This window comes from Pelodiscus sinensis, chromosome 3, assembly GCF_052426305.1.
Source record: "Pelodiscus sinensis isolate ZL-2025 chromosome 3, ASM5242630v1, whole genome shotgun sequence".
Classification (NCBI taxonomy): Eukaryota; Metazoa; Chordata; order Testudines; family Trionychidae; genus Pelodiscus; species Pelodiscus sinensis.
The window spans coordinates 56,043,863-56,060,118 of NC_143054.1; positions in this window are offsets into that span (position 1 = coordinate 56,043,863).

The window sequence follows — 16,256 nt, forward strand, 5'->3', positions numbered from 1 at the left end:
CTGCCCCTTTCCATCCCGTTCATTATTCCTGATCCCCAGAGATCATGACGCTTCCTTCCGTGTTAAAATCACCTTTTCCGCCACCTGTGCTACTCTATCCTTATATATCTGCTGAAAACACCATACTACTTTAGTCCCCTACCCCCACCCAATGCACCCGTGTTCCCTTTAAACTGAGCACTTGGGGAGCTGCATATGAAATTCAAATACCATCCAGCTGATCAGCACAGCGCCCACAGCCTCCAATAGCTTGCAGCATGTGTTTCTTTTGGAGATTCATGTCTGCACATGCCATGGTGCACATAAAATTTATTCTGCATCAACAGAACTTGGTCCTGTAAGAGGTACTATCTGTTAGGTCTACTATCCTGGGCCCAACACTGCTACAACAGCTTTTTATAAAAAGGACAACTTAAGGTTCCACTATTAATTGTTTCTCTGGATTAAGTGTGCTTACGTTAGGGCTTGTCAGCATTTTTAAATTAATTTGAATTAAAGGAAGGTGTGTGTGAATTTGAAACCTGAGTAAATCAATGCATGGACATTCTTACCCCAGAATAAGTGTTCCTTGCTTTTGGTTAGTGCATGAATTAAGCTAAACTGGGACTTCAGAAATTCAAGGATTCACCTGTTGACTAACTCTACCAAAATACCCATTTTATGAAGTGGATTTTACCCATGAAAGCTCATGATATATTTGTTAGTCTCTAAAATGCCACAGGACTGCTTATTGTTTTTGAAGTTACAGACTAACACCATTACTCTTCCAAAGAGAGACTCTCTTCCAAAATAGTTATTTCTTTACAATTCCAGGTGTATACAAGCTCTTACAAATTAAAAGATTATTTTTCTCAGTCTTCCTCGTTCAAAGTCAAGCTGGGATTTTCTTATGCATCGCCATTAGTAATAAGATTCTGCGTTACATATATTTTGTGGTGCTGCATGCATGCTATTCTCTCCTGTGGGGTTCCATAGATGAATTTAGCTGGACCCTCTGAATAAAAACAACGGTTTGATTCCTTCTCTGTGACAAAGGCACTTATTTGCACAAATATCACAAATTTGCAGTGCTATCTGCAGCAAAGATTTAATTTGCTCACTAGAATAAACAGATATCACTGAATACTCATGAGGTCTGCTCCCTATATTTATGTGTGTTGTCATTTTTGGATAGACACTCAGTAGGCTACGTCTAGACTGGCATGATTTTCCGCAAATGCTTTTAACGGAAACATTTTAAAAACATTTGCGGAAAAGAGCGTCTATATAGGCACGGACACTTTTCTGCAAAAGCACTTTTTGTGGAAAAGCGTCCGTGCGAAACTAGACATGGTTTTGCGCAAGAAAACCCCGATCGCCATTTTCACGATCAGGGCTTTTTTGCGCAAAACAATATTGCGTTGTCTACACTGTCCCTCTTGTGCAAAAGCATTTACGCAACAGGGCTTTTGCCCTAACGGGAGCAGCATAGTATTTCCGCAAGAACACTGACAATCTTACATGAGATCGTCAGTGTTCTTGCGGAAATGCAAGCAGCCGGTGTAGACAGCTGGCAAGTTTTTCCACAAAAGCAGGAAGTCTAGACGCAGCCATTAGCGTAAAACTTTGCTCTAATATGGTTGTGAAAGCTGTTCAAGAGTGTTCTTATTACCTGGGGAATCTGTGATGCACTTCACAGGACATTGAATTTTGAGACTGATGTACATCATATTATTAGGGTTCCCAGCCCGCGAAACTAAAGCAGATTAGAAATTAGCAGAGCACATGTTGAAATAAAGGTGCAGCTTCAATACCACCACCTTTCCTGTCATTGTCATTTAGCAAATGGATATTTGAGATTTTGGGTAATCAAAGGAATTTTCAATGTATTTGTAGATATTTAACCATATTTAGATAATAGTCTTCTATGTGACTATTGCATGGTATGTGTACATGAGTATATTTGAAGAATTACAGTTTAGTTTAATCATACTGAGGTGTTACAGTGGATTATCACATATTACGGAGACATGCATTAGCAATCATTTTAACTGAATTTGACCACTGATTATGACGGGGGTATATTTTTCAATGTTTTATTCTGAAATTCTTCATGTAATTAGTTTGGAGACATATTATTCAACACTCACATTGTTGGAGCTGTGCTTAGTTGTGCTTGGAATGACCACAATCCATAAAGACTGCTCTTGTCCACTCTATGGCTACATCTACACTGTAGCCTTCTTCTGCAAAAGCTTATGCAAACGAAGTGCAGAGTGGAATATCGCCATGCTTCATTTGCATAATCAATTAGCAGCCGCTTTTGCGCAAAAAGGAGCTGTGTAGACGGCTCCTTTTTATGCAAAAACCCCTTCTTGTGCAAGAGCCGTTCTTCCTGAAAAAATGAGGAAGAATGGCTCTTGCGCAAAAGGGGGATTTTCCACAAAAAGGAGCCGTCTACGCCAAAAAAAGGAACCTCTTGCGCAAAAGCGGCTGCTAATTAATTATGCAAATGAAGCGCAGCAATATTCCACTCTGTGCTTCATTTGCATAAGCTTTTGCGGAAGAAGGCTACAGTGTAGATGTAGCCTATAAGATCATTTTCTAAACAAATCTGGGGAAGGGAATAAAAACTTGTATGGAGAAAGGATAGTCTTTGTTTTTCCTTTAGATATCCTTTGGTTGCCATCGTCAGGTCAGTTCCACCAGGGCTTGAAATAGTGGAAGCTCTTGCATAAACAGCTATTTGCTTTTTAACTGATTTAAAAACCTAACCGGTTTGTCTAGGAGGTTATCACTTGCCAGTATTTTGGCTGCCTCTCCCCCCACTACTATGATTCTCCTGCCCTCTGCCTTGGAGCTGCACCCCAGGATCTTCCTGCTTGCTGTGCGGGTGGGGGAGGGGGGAAAAGGCAGTGGTGATGTCAGGGTTTCCCTTTCTCTCCACCTCTGTACCACATCTCCACAGAGTGGGCAGGGTGAGGCCTCTGAGAAAGAGTATAGCAGGGCAGGGCCTCCAAGAAGGTAGGGGGGAAGGAGGTGGTGGCAAGTGTATTTGGGTTTAAGGTAGATCCTGGATTGACTTACATTGAAAAAGTAATCTTGTGCTTTAAAAAGTTGGAGACCACTGGTCTAGAGTCCACATTAAGCATGCAAATAAGTGACTATTTTCAAGAGTAGTCAGAGTTCTACATAGTGTCTCCTAGAAAGTCTACTCAATTTATTCCTACACCAGTCAAATAGGCAGTATTTTCTGAACACTCAACCATCAGTCTTGGAGGTAAAAGAGCTCTCTGTCCAACCATTGGTGCCCCAATTCATCCAGTATCTGCAATAATTTTTAATTTGTTGCTGTAATTTCAAGTGATCTCTCAGTTCCACATGGCATAAAAAGAGTTTCTCAGCCTTCAGGCTGGTGGCAGATATGATTGAGAAAGATGAAAGGTGAGAAAAATAAAGTTCCAATAAACACTGGGGAGGAGCTGATCTAGATTCTAGGTCTTCTAGGAGCAGTTTATTGTAAGCTGCGCACTGTGCAACATCCAATCCATGTTCTGCAATGACTTCATGTCACTTCCCTCATCTGAAAAATAGGAATAATATCAGTCAAATGCTTTTGTATGTGTACGTGCAAAGTATTCTAATAGTCTAACCACTCAGGTCTGACCATTCAAATATTCAGTTCCTGATACTTTTAAATCTTTCCTCCACTGACTGATAAATAGAAACTTCTGGTGGCAAGTTATTTTATAAGTATCCATCACAGGTTTTCTTGCACCTTCCTCTCAAGTAGATGGCATTTGCTACTGTCAATAGACTAGCTGATCCAGTATGACAAGTCTTATCTTTTAGTGAAAAGATACAGAAAGTTTACACACTGTGCAGTATTTCTCCATGACTAGCCCTACCACGAACCTAATAAGAAAGGGTGTAAGAAATGAACAAGAAGATAATGATCAAGACATTTTAAGTGAAACTCATCTGTTTAACTCAGTGGTCACCAACCAATAGATCGGGATCTACTGGTAGATCCTGGAGCCTCTGATAGGTGATCCTGATTGGTTTGGCCAAGATGCTATCAAATGCCTGCACTTCAGCTGCCCCTTCCACCATTGCTGCTCATCTCCTGCCCTTTGCCTTGGAGCTGTCTCCCCCCCGCCCCCCTCCCGGCTCCTGGAAGCCTCCTGCTTTCTGTGCAGGGCAGGGGAAGAAGAGGTGTGTTGATGTCAAGGTGCCCCCTCCCACTCTGTATCCTTTCTCCACAGAGCAGAGAGGGGGCACAACAGGACTTGGGATGGAGTTTGCTGGCTGCTTTAGGGAGTGGGCCAGGGCCAGGGCAGGGGTGAGCCTGCCTTAGCCCACTGCATCACTAACCAGGAGCCACCAGCAGTGTCCAGCTGGAGCCCACTTCCCAAACACCTACCCCAGTCATGAATCTGTAACCGTACCGGACTCAATTCCACTACAAATCCCCCTCCTGCACCGCAAGCCCTTGTCCTAGCCCTGAGCACCCCTGCATCCAAACACCATCCCAGAGCCTGCACCTAGAACCCCCTCCTACATCTCAACTGCCTGCCCCAAGAGCAGCTCAGAGCCCCTCTCACACTCCAGATCCCTTAATCCAAGACCGGAGCCTGGACACCGACTCTCTGCCCCAGCCTGATGAAAGTGAGTGAGGATGGACAAGAGAGGGAGGCTGGAGGGAGCTGGGGTGGGACCTTGGAGAAGGGGCGGGAAGGAGGTGGGGCAAGAGTATTTATATTTGAGGTAGATCTTGGATTGCCAAAAATGATCTTGTGCTCAAAAAGGTTGGAGACCACTGGTTTAACTCCATTCTGTTCACTGTTCCATATTATTTCTTACTTCTAGGAGACATTTGTTTGGGAAAGATGGTTACACCAGACAATGGTTTTCCATTGGTTTAGCATTGAGGTGTGAAGACATGAAAAAATTAAGGCAACCACCTTCTTTTCAAACAAATGAAGATCAGAAATACATCTATATTTAATGGATCCTTTTGCTGCCACTAACACCCATATTAATATTCTTAGTATTAAAAAACAACCACCACCACCACCAAAGGCCAATCTTAGATTGGTTCATATAGGATGTGTGGCACTAGGCATCAAAAATTGAAAAATGAAATTTAATGTGGATAAGTGTAAAGTAATGCACACTGGGAAAAATAACCCCAACTATATGTACAGTATGATGGGGGCTAATTTGGCTACGACAAATCAGGAGAGAGATCTTGGAGTTATCGTGGACAGTTCTCTGAAAACTTCCACGCAGTGTGCAGCAGCGGTCAAAAAGGTAAATAGGATGCTAGGAATTATTAAGAAAGGGATAGAAAATAAGACCCAGAATATCTTACTGCGCCTGTATAAAACTATGGGACGCCCACATCTTGAATACTGGGTACAGATGTGGTCTCCTCACCTCAAAAAAGATATTTTGGCCTTGGAAAGGGTTCAGAAAAGGGCATCTAAAATGATTAGGAGTTTGGAACGGGTCCCATATGAGGAGAGGTTAAAGCGACTGGGACTTTTCCGTTTAGAAAAGAGGAGACTGAGGGGGGATATGATAGAGGTATAAAAAATCATGAGTGGTGTGGAGAGGGCTGATAAAGAAAAGTTATTTATTAGTTCCCTAAGTAGAAGGAGTAGAGGACACCAAATGAAATTAATGGGTAGCAGGTTTAATACTAATAAAAGAAAGTTCTTCTTCACACAGCGTGTAGTCAACCTATGGAACTCCTTGCCAGAGGAGGCTGTGAAGGCTAGGACTATAATAGAATTTAAAGAGAAGCTAGATAATTTCATGGAGGTTAGGTCCATAAAAGGCTATTAGCCAGGGGATAAAATGGTGTCCTTGGTCTCTGTTTGTCAGAGGCTGGAAAGGGTTGGCAGGAGAGAAATCGCTTGATCATTGTCTTCGGTCCACCCTCTCTGGGGCACCTGGTGCTGGCCACTGTTGGCAGACAGGATACTGGGCTAGATGGACCTTTGGTCTGACCCAGTACGGCCGTTCTTATGTTCTTATGTTAAAAAGGGAGATGGAACAAATGTGGTGACAGTAACATCCCTTGGGACCTACAAATTCCCCTACCCACTACTTCTTCCCTGCTTCTCCTCTCAATCCTCTCCCAAGTCCCCTTGCAGTTGCTTTGAGTGAACAGCAAAATAAAAGCTGCAGCAAGTGGAGAGTGGGAAAGGGGCCAGATGATCTGGATTATTTGTAGATAGGATTCCCTGACCACGCCAGAAACAAATAATTGCCATTTGGTTTCTATGGTGGGGCATAAAAGCAGCCTGTTTAACCTCCATATACATCACCTTGATTCTTCTTACCCAGAGCAATTCCCTCATTTCCTTACCTAAAACATGTGGGAAGAATCAAGATTTATTTCCTTTCCTAGGATAAGATTAGGGTACATCTACACAACGGAGACTACAGTTAGTGTAACCCTATAATGTGGATGCAGTTTATTCCAATAGAAGGGCCTTTTCTCTCAGGCTACGTCTAGACTGGCATGATTTTCTGCAAATGCTTTAAACGGAAAAGTTTTTTCTGCAAATTTTTTTTGCGGAAAAGTGTCCGTGCCAATCTAGACGTGGTTTTGTGCAAGAAAGCCCCGATCGCCATTTTTGCCATCGGGGCTTTTTCACGCAAAACAGTTTTTAGCTGTCTACACTGGCCCTCTTGCGCAAAAGCATTTGTGAAAGGGCTTTTTCCCAAGCGGGAACAGCATAGTATTTGCACAAGAACACTGACAATCTTACATTAGATCATCAGTGTTCTTGCGCAAATTCAAGCAGCCAGTGTAGACAGCTGGCAAGTTTTTCCGCAAAAGCAACTTGCCAGTCTAGACGCAGCCTCAGTGTAAGACCACCACTTCTCTGCACAAACTGTGTCAGTAGGAGCCTTCTTCTACTGATAAAGCTGCTTCTGCACGGGAGAATTGTGGGTGGAGTTGTTCAGCCAGACAGATAAACAATGATCAGCAACTCCTCTGCAGGATACTGCTGTAATTTCTCTTCCTAAAGGGCATAGGATGGGGCAAGTTTGGTTATCTAATAAAAATTAAACATACACCACCTCCTGACACACACATTTGTGCCACTAAGAAGGCACAAGTTGTGCTAACTGGATTATTGCCACATTTGCTACAGAACAGGGAGCCCTTTTCTATAAGACTAACAAACCTCCTAGAGCAGGGCTACTCAACATGCGGCCTGTTTGTTTGTGGCCTGTGTAGTGATTTGGGTTTATGTGGGGATCAACACGCGATCCTCAGGTCGGAGCCAAAACAAAAAAGTAGTCAATATAATGGTCTTCTGTGGATATGCATTTTAGTAGTTAAATTCCCAGACTGTCTTTGCTCATTAAAAGTGCTGTCATATGGGTGGAAATTGGGTAAATATTGCATTTTATTAATATCAGCAGAATTGACTTAAATGGGGCCTGCATGTTGTGTAGTCTTGCCTTAATCTTTGTATTCATGCCCAACAGCATGAAAGAAGCTGTTTATATATATGTGCATATACAGGGCTTGACAAATCAGTGAATCTACTCGCCCGTGGCGAGTAGATTTCAGCTGGTCACCCTGTTCACCGGCGGCACGTGCATGTGCAATGCGGGTCTTGCGCATACACAGTGTGGGGATGGCGAGTAGATTTCTCCATGCGGGTCTTGCGCATACACAGTGTGGGGATGGCGAGTCAAGCCCTGTACATATATATTTGCATGTATATGCAACCACACTTAAGTTGCGGCCCTTGGCAAGTGCTGTATGATTGTGGCCCCCAGGGCTTCCAAAGTTGAATAGCTCTGTCCTAGTGAATGCCCTCAGACACACCGATTCTGCTCCTTAACACAGATGCAAAGATCTTCAGTCTGGCAATAGGAAAATGTTTTTCAATCCAACACATAAGAATTTCAGAAAGACATTTTATCTCAGGACTTCCACAGGAATGACAAAAATCAAAGCAGCTTTATCACAGTGGATACACTTGTAGTGGTATGGTGGATTTTGGTTTAATGGACTTTTCTCCTCACATCAGACAAAAATACAAAAGGTGATTGACATTTTATACATACATCTTCAAAGTTACATCAAGACAGGCCACACTTCCCAAAGGCGTTTGTCAAAGTAGTCTCTTGTCCATCTTTTTTGCAACTGTGGCTGAATCTTTAGTAGAGTAAGAAACAAAAAGTTTAAAATCTAAGCTGAGAGAAATTTTTGAGCCTCTACAATGTTCTAAAATGCAAGAAGTCAGATTTTTTTTTGTAAAAAAGGACATATTCTATTTACATGTCAATGGAGCAAGAGAACCATTGAGTGTGCTGATAATATGAGAACTTATTTGTCAGGGTTATGTGAGGTATAAAACAGCTCACAAAAGAGGATATTGTTAGGGATAATTTTTTGATGATTTACATGGATTGAATTATTTCTGGCCTATTCTCTTGAGTAATCTAAGTAAGAAATCTGAAAATAAACTATGTAAACCAACTCAGGAATATTCCAAAAGTGACATAAATGTATCAAAAGGAAATTCAGTTTGAACAGAAATTACTTGAAGACAACAGACTAAAATAGTTTTCTATTTGTCACTTTTAAAGGTGCCCTGCAAACCAGGGGGTGGAGGGAAGCTTCATCATGCTCCAGAGGAGGACTGAAATGTTGTAGCCTGTATGTGTGACACACACAAATATACATATATATACTCACACTAGATAGAAATCCTGGTCATAGTGAGAACACTTCCACTTCACATCCAACACTCATAATGCATCTTGTGTCCCTTATCAGTCTTTCAGGACTGCAATGGAGCTGCACTGCTAGTGATTCCTTCTAGCTGCAACTTCCTTTGGCTATCATTGGGGTTGGGGGAAAGAATAGGGAAAGTTAGTAGAAAAGTCTATACAGCATGAGGGCTTTCACAATAGGGATGAGGGGAAATATTTAAAGAAACATACCCAACCACTTCCAATAACTGTTCTTTCCAAATGGTAAAATTAATCGAAGCCCTCACTGTTCCTTACCCATAGCTATTCTTTATGATAAGTGCCTCTATTAGAAGTTAATGCACACATATATACACACACACGCACACATACAAATACCCCTTCAATGGAGCAAAGCACTTAAACACGTGTGACTAAGCACAAGTCATGTCCACTGAAATCAGTGAGACTGCTCTGTTCACATGCTTTTGAACATATGCCTGCACTCAACAGGGACAATAAAGAAGTGGAGAAGCATTATATTGCAAAGAGAACTTTCAGTTTTAAATAGTTATCTTTAAGTTAAGCAATCCAATCTTACTGGAAGTTTTTCCAACTAAGAAGATAGACACGCATGAAACTCTCTTCAAGCTGTAGTGAACTGTTGCATTCTTTTAACATTAAAATAACTGAAGACTAGAATTTGACTCCAACATGTAAGTGAACATAATTTTTGATAAGTTTGCCTGAATTAACTGCATCCTGTGTATGCATATAATATTTTACACAGATCTGGCCAAACTAGGAGTTTTTAAAGCTCAAAGCCTATTTTTCACAAATGTTAATTGATTTTGAAATATTTTTATTTAATAAAGTGCATAATTAACAAATAAGAAGGGGTAAGGACAAACAATAACAATCTGTTAAACAGGTTCAGATAATATTAAATCAGCTCACTGATTTATAAAAGAGGGAAAAAGACAAATTGTAAAAGGTTGGTAATTTCAATTTTCTTCCTAAAAATGTATACAAGGAAAAGCATGGATAATTTAAATGCAATTCAATTATTTTTCAGAATGTTAATATTACAGATCATACCAAAAAGGTAAAAAATTAATTCAGTCACAGCAAACAATCACCTAAGAGAACATGCAGTATGGTGAGAGGGAAATGAAGTCCCTGACATGAAATTTGGTGCCTTTTCTAAACCAAAAGACAACATACTTTATTGTTAACAGAGGCAAAGGTTGAAATCTGGGTTGAGAGAGTATTGTCTGATCAGAAAATTGAACACCATTTCTAGCCTTTACTTTAAAAAGAAAGGCTTTTGGAAATAGTATCTTTCAGTTCCCTCCACCCATTCTGGTACGTAGATTAGAATGTATTGAATGGTTGACAACATTATCTTTAAAAAGTTGTAAAAGATATAATTGCAGCACTCACTGTTCCCCACCCAGAACTATTCTTAGGTGATAAATGCCGAGTTTAACAAATGGAACCTTTTCTCCCTTGTCCTGAACATTAGAAATTGGCATCTTCCCTTCTAAGTCAACCAATCTCAGTTTGCTTGCAGGAATGTTCACAAACGAGACTATTTAAAGCAAATGTTAATTTAGAATGCAAACAGTTCAATTTTAGTCTTTCAAGGAGTATTCAGTGACTTTTGTTTCACATTGAGCAAAAACCAAACCAAAAATCCTTCTTATTTCTCTTGATAGCCACTTATAAATCCAGCATCTCCAAGTATTATACCAAGATCATAAAGGAAGTTATATTTACAGCAATAAAGTAATTTTGAATCAGAAGTCGTATTCCTGAAGATAGTAACAACTTCGGTAATTCAGCTGAAAGTCTGTGGATTTCATGGGAAATATCTATTTGACTATTGATCTGCCTGCCAGAGTCAACAGTAGTCTCTCTCTTTATATGAATGGCAGTTGTAACCTGCCCTTCCTACATGGGGCATGATACAACTGTCTGACATTTCAGAAGGGGCTACAAAGTGACAGTGACAAAGGCCAAGGTTTCCAAAAGTGATGTGTAATTTTGGGCATCTTATTTTTCAGTGTCCAACTTGAGACATCACGAAGGGGCTCAAAGTCCAGACTAAAACAAAAAAAGTTTTGCATGGCAAGTTTACTTGCCTTTTCATTTCTCTGTCCTAATAACATGCTCCTCTATGAGAGATACCTTTTAATTACTCAAGGTAGGTTTTGCAACATCAAGTACTAACACACTTAACTTTCAGGTGTTTAGAAAAAAAAACACTACAGGAACAGCATAAATACAAGGTTTCCTATTCAGTGAATGGGAAGAGATGGGTGTCTTTGAATGAAATCCACAAAGCTTGTACAGTAGATGGTGAAATGCCTAGGCCAATAGGAGATGCTGAGGTGCCTAGCTCTGCTTGTAATCAATGGAAGAGGCATTGACAGTTTACTAAAGTGGAGTCAAATACAAACAGTGGGAGAGGCAGCAACCTTCCTTACAAGCTTTAGTTTAGCTCAGTGATTTTCAACCTGTGGACCAGACTTTGGGATTCCACTATGTATTACTGTAAAAGATTTCCAAAAGGGTCTGCACCTCTATTTGAAATTTTGAGGGGTCATAAATGAAATGAAAAAATAAAAAGGTCAGCAATTACTGGTCTAGAGTACTCACACATGATTCAGGAAACCTTCTCCCCCGCCCAATTCAAGTTTCCACTACTCCAGAGGCAGAGAAGGGATTTGAGCAGGGATTTACCATCTCTCAGGTTTCCTAAACACTAGAGGAAATAGAGTCATTCTAACTCTCTGGTCCCATCTCTTTTCTCCTTCAGGAGGTTTGTGCGCCTGAACTGGGTCCCCACATATCAGTTACGTGGCCAACCATCTGTTCCCCAGTTTGAGAACTGCTTTATGGTTTACAGAGGTGATAAGTGTCTGGACACCTATCCGGAGGCAGTATTGCACATAGGTGGAGGATCGGTGCCCAGAATGGGACTGCAGCATGCATGTCCTGAGGCAAGGCTTAGGTGCAAAGTTAGTTTAGGCACTTACAGGGGTCGCTAGCCCCCCAAATGGAAGTTTAGCAGATTGCAATGGAGTCTAAAATAGGGTACTTAGATGTCTAAGTACCTTCATGGGTTGCAGCATGGCTTATCCCAGCTTCATGGAGTCCCTTCTATTGGACCTCATAAGAATCACCAAGAACCCACCAGCTAAATATGCAAGGAATGTCCTAATTCCTGAGGGTGACAGGGTGAGAGTGCTATAGAAACTCATAAGTCAGGCCTATAGTGTAGGCATGGGAAGAGTTGACAGAGGGAACACCTGTTACTTTCTAATCATCATTAACAGGACACTTGTTCTGGAATGAGTGTGTCCACACATGAAGTTATTCAGGAATAACTTCTGGAATAGCTCCACATGTAGACAAGCACTTAGATGTATGAATAGTGGGGAACAGATGTAAAAGAAATAGGAAACTTTTTTTTAAGAGACTTCATGGAATACTAGAAGTGGATGGAATAATCAAGTCTAGACAGGGGCTGCTGCCACCCTGCGCTGATGCCTCTGTATCAACGGAAAAAGCACAGGGCAGGAAGCAGCCAGTCCTGTGAGTGGAGCTGCTTTTTAAACTGGTTCCCCTCATGGACCAGCTTCTGCCTGGCACAGAGGCAGCAGCGCAGAGTGGCAGGGGGCTCCTTGGGAGTGGGGCCGGAGCATACTGGCTGCCGCCCCCCTCCCCAGGTCTATAGAATAGTTGAGTAACCAATAAAAATTCAGGAGTTGAATATCAGTTAATTAACTAGTCAGTTAAACTCCCTATTCTAAACCTAGAATCAATCACTTTGGATGCTCTTCTTTGGAGCTTCCCCAAATCTTTCCTGAAATGTGGTGCCCAGAACTGGACACAATACCAGAGCCGAGACCTAATCAATGCAGAGTAGAGGGGAAGAATGACTTCTTGTGTCTTGCTCACAACCTCTAAAAAGCACTTTACTACCTAATCCTTTGGAAAATGCATTACATTGATTCTTGAGATGTTCAGCTGAGAGATTTATTCTTCATTATTAAACTGTTAAGCCAATGAGCAAGTCCATTACTCAGAGAGAAGCCAGATTTTCCACTCATTCTACCTGCTCATAAAACACATGACATCCAGGACATGACTAGATCTCTACTATCAAATCACAGAGAAGTTTAAGATCAGTGAGAACGGCCTATAGTTGAGCAACTTTTACTAAACCCCAGCAGTTACCATTCCAAAGCATCCTGACTGGATTAGCCACATAGCAGCAGAGAACAGAAAGTCTATTGCCCAACAAACAGGATTTTACACACGTGAATATTTTATTGATCATGAAAATGGACTGATGCTGGTTTAAATCAGACACAGTATGTACAGATATGCACAAGCTTCCCCCATAACTGTTCCAGGTTAAGTGCTGTTTCCGAATCCCTCTTTCTTGTCTGAACTATTTTAAAAGCTGTGTTCTGGGCACTTCTTTAACTCTGTCATTTACAGGGAAATATGTAATTTGTAAATATTTGATAGGACCATCTTAGACTGTCAATGCCTGATAAATGCCCCAGTATGATAAAAAACAAAAAGCCAGTGTGACTGTCTTGGGTGTATGGAATGACACTCAGGGTACGTCTAGACTACAAGCCTCTTTCAAAAGAAGCTTTTTTGAAAGAGCTCTTTTGAAAAAGCCTCTTTTCAAATAGGTCATCTAGACAGCCAAAGGGTTTCAAAAAAGCGATTTGCAATCTGGATGCTCTCTTTTGAAAAAGCCCTGTTTGCATTCAAGAACGCTTTTCGAAAAAGCTCTTTTGAAAAAAGTGTTCTTCCTGGTAAAAGTAGGTTTAACAATTTTGAAAAAAACCTGCCATGTTCTTTCAATTTAATTTCGGAAGAATGCAACGGCAGTCTAGATGCAGGTGAAGTTTTTTTGAAAAAAGGCCACTTTTTTCAAAAAAACTCAGTCTGGACACAGCCTCATTGATGCTGAACTTCTATAGTTCACCTATGCTGGAGAGAATAGTTCCATGGCAGCTTGAACATTCCCATTTTAAAAGGAAAAAGGGGCTTGCTTATAGTTTGTCTCTACTGCACAGCGGTGAAAATAACTTACAATTTCCTACATGTACTGTCCTATTGAAAACCGGGCCCCTGCCAACTCTAAATAGCTCTCTGCTGGCTTTTGCTGCAGCTCAGCCAGCTCTTGCCAAATCTGCGTACCAGCCTACTTTCACCTCTCCTACTACATATCCCAAAAAACAGGAATGTGTAGCACTTTAAAGACTAACAAGATGGTTTAATAGGTGATGAGCTTTAGTGGGCCAGACCCACTTCCTCAGATCAAATAGTGGAAGAAAATTGTCACAACCATATATACCAAAGAATACAATTTACAAAAAGTGAACACATATGAAAAGGACAAATCAAATTTCAGAACAGAAGGAGGAAGGGGGCGAGGTAAATGTCTGTGAGTTAATGATATTAGAGGTGATAATTGGAGAAGCTATCTTTGTAATGGGTAAGATAATTAGCACCAGACTAACACGGCTACATTTCTATCACTATTCTACATATCCCAAGTCATCATGAAAAACAAATCTCTTGCATAGGGGCAGCTATTTCACAAAGTTACCTCTTCCGGGGCAGGATAAGGAATGGGGAAGAGACCAAGGATCACTATAGAATACATTTCTATCACTATAGAATACTAGAACCTTTTAATTCCAAGCAAAATGGCCAGATTTTCCACCGCTATAAACTGACATAGCTTCACATCCTTTAGTGTTAACCCAGCTGACAGTATGGCCCCACCCCAGGCATTGAAAGAGTGACCAAACACCAATGCAAGTCAGAGTATTTGGGAGGTAAAAGGGAGAGGAAGTTGAGGAATAACCACTACGATATAATTTGTTAGTGTTAAACTGTTGTGTGGTTTTGCCTGAATATTTTTGATATGTGTGTGTGTTACAAAATTCTCCTCTCTCTTTCTGGTGTGCCTATTTATTTTGTAGTGAAACAAACATTGGTATTTTAATATTACCACTTTCTATGGAAATCATGCAAAGACCTCAAAATACAGATACCTTATGCAGCCCCTATGCACTGTAAGGAATAGCTAAGGAATTCATCAAAAGATATGTGTATTCACTGTGCACAGTGACAGACTGCCATGAACATGTACTGAAGCCTGCTGGTTGGGGCCAGTCAGGTGGATTATTCTCAGTTTTTTATACATGCTTTATCGTCTCCATAGTGCATTTTTAAAAAGGTTAAATCTCTTGCCTCTCGTGCCATTGATAATTTAATCTGAACCAAACAAAATTAGCTTTTTTTTCCTTCCAGAAAAATCTGGGAAGGAAAGGCTATGTCAAGTAGTTTGTTCAGTTTCAGTATTACCTCTTAGCTTCATTCAGCCTGTCTTGATGCTGTGGCAACATACAAGTCAGTCAGTCCCTAGAATACTATTGCAGTTCCACTACTTGCCTACCATCACTTTGGTAACCATGGTTACCACATCAAGCCATTTGCAAAAATCTAGGAGGATGCTGGAAAACTGGAGAGGATTCAGAGAACCACCATGGGAACAGTTCAAGGTCTGGAAAACACGCCTTACAGTGACTTGAGGTGCTAAATCTAAATCAACTCTTTAATAGGTAATCCAGTCATAGAATACATTTATGCTACAGAGTGACAGCTATAGCACTGCAGCTTCTCAGCAAACATTTTCACAGCTCTGAATGATGTAGCTAGGTCAAGCTACGTTTTAGGTGTAGATCAGGCCAGTCTATATTATAGGGACCTATGTCAGCAGACTGTCCTACATTAGAAGAATCTCATCTAGAGACAAAGGGATAAGACAAACCCATGACTGGAAGTGGAAGCTAGAATAATAAAAGCCTGAAATGAAGGGCCAAGATTTTAATAGTGAGAAATTAACCAAACAGCCTCTCAGGAAAGTGGTAGCTTTTCCACCACTTGGAGTTTTGAAAACAGGAATGAAAATTTTTCCTGGGTGAAATTTACAGGCCTGCATTCTGCAGGTCATTAGATTACATGATCACATGCTCCTTCTGATCTTTCCATCTTTCTCTGATGCATTTGGTACTGATCAATCTTAAGAAAGGGATATTGGACTAGATGAACAACTACAATCATACACGATAACCCATCTGGCAAAGCTTGTATTCCTGACTGAGGATCAAAAATGTGCTCACAACAGCCTGTGATTTCCCACAGTTGTTAGTAAAACAGATATGGCTATTGGAAATATGGCTATTGAACAGTTAAATAATATAATATCATGAGCATAGATTCATATATACTACTTGCTCTCTTAATCTATTCAACTGTAATGCTTCTCTAAAATAACAGTCATGCTTGTGTGGAGGAATGGTACAGGTTAAAAGCCTGTATTTAAGGTTGCGAAAAGTAGACTTTAGCCCCTGTAACCATCAACTCATGTGAGTCAGCTCCCATGGCATTCAAGCGGAATTCAAGAATGAACATCAGCCAAGACTGACATGCCGAACTGTCAAACT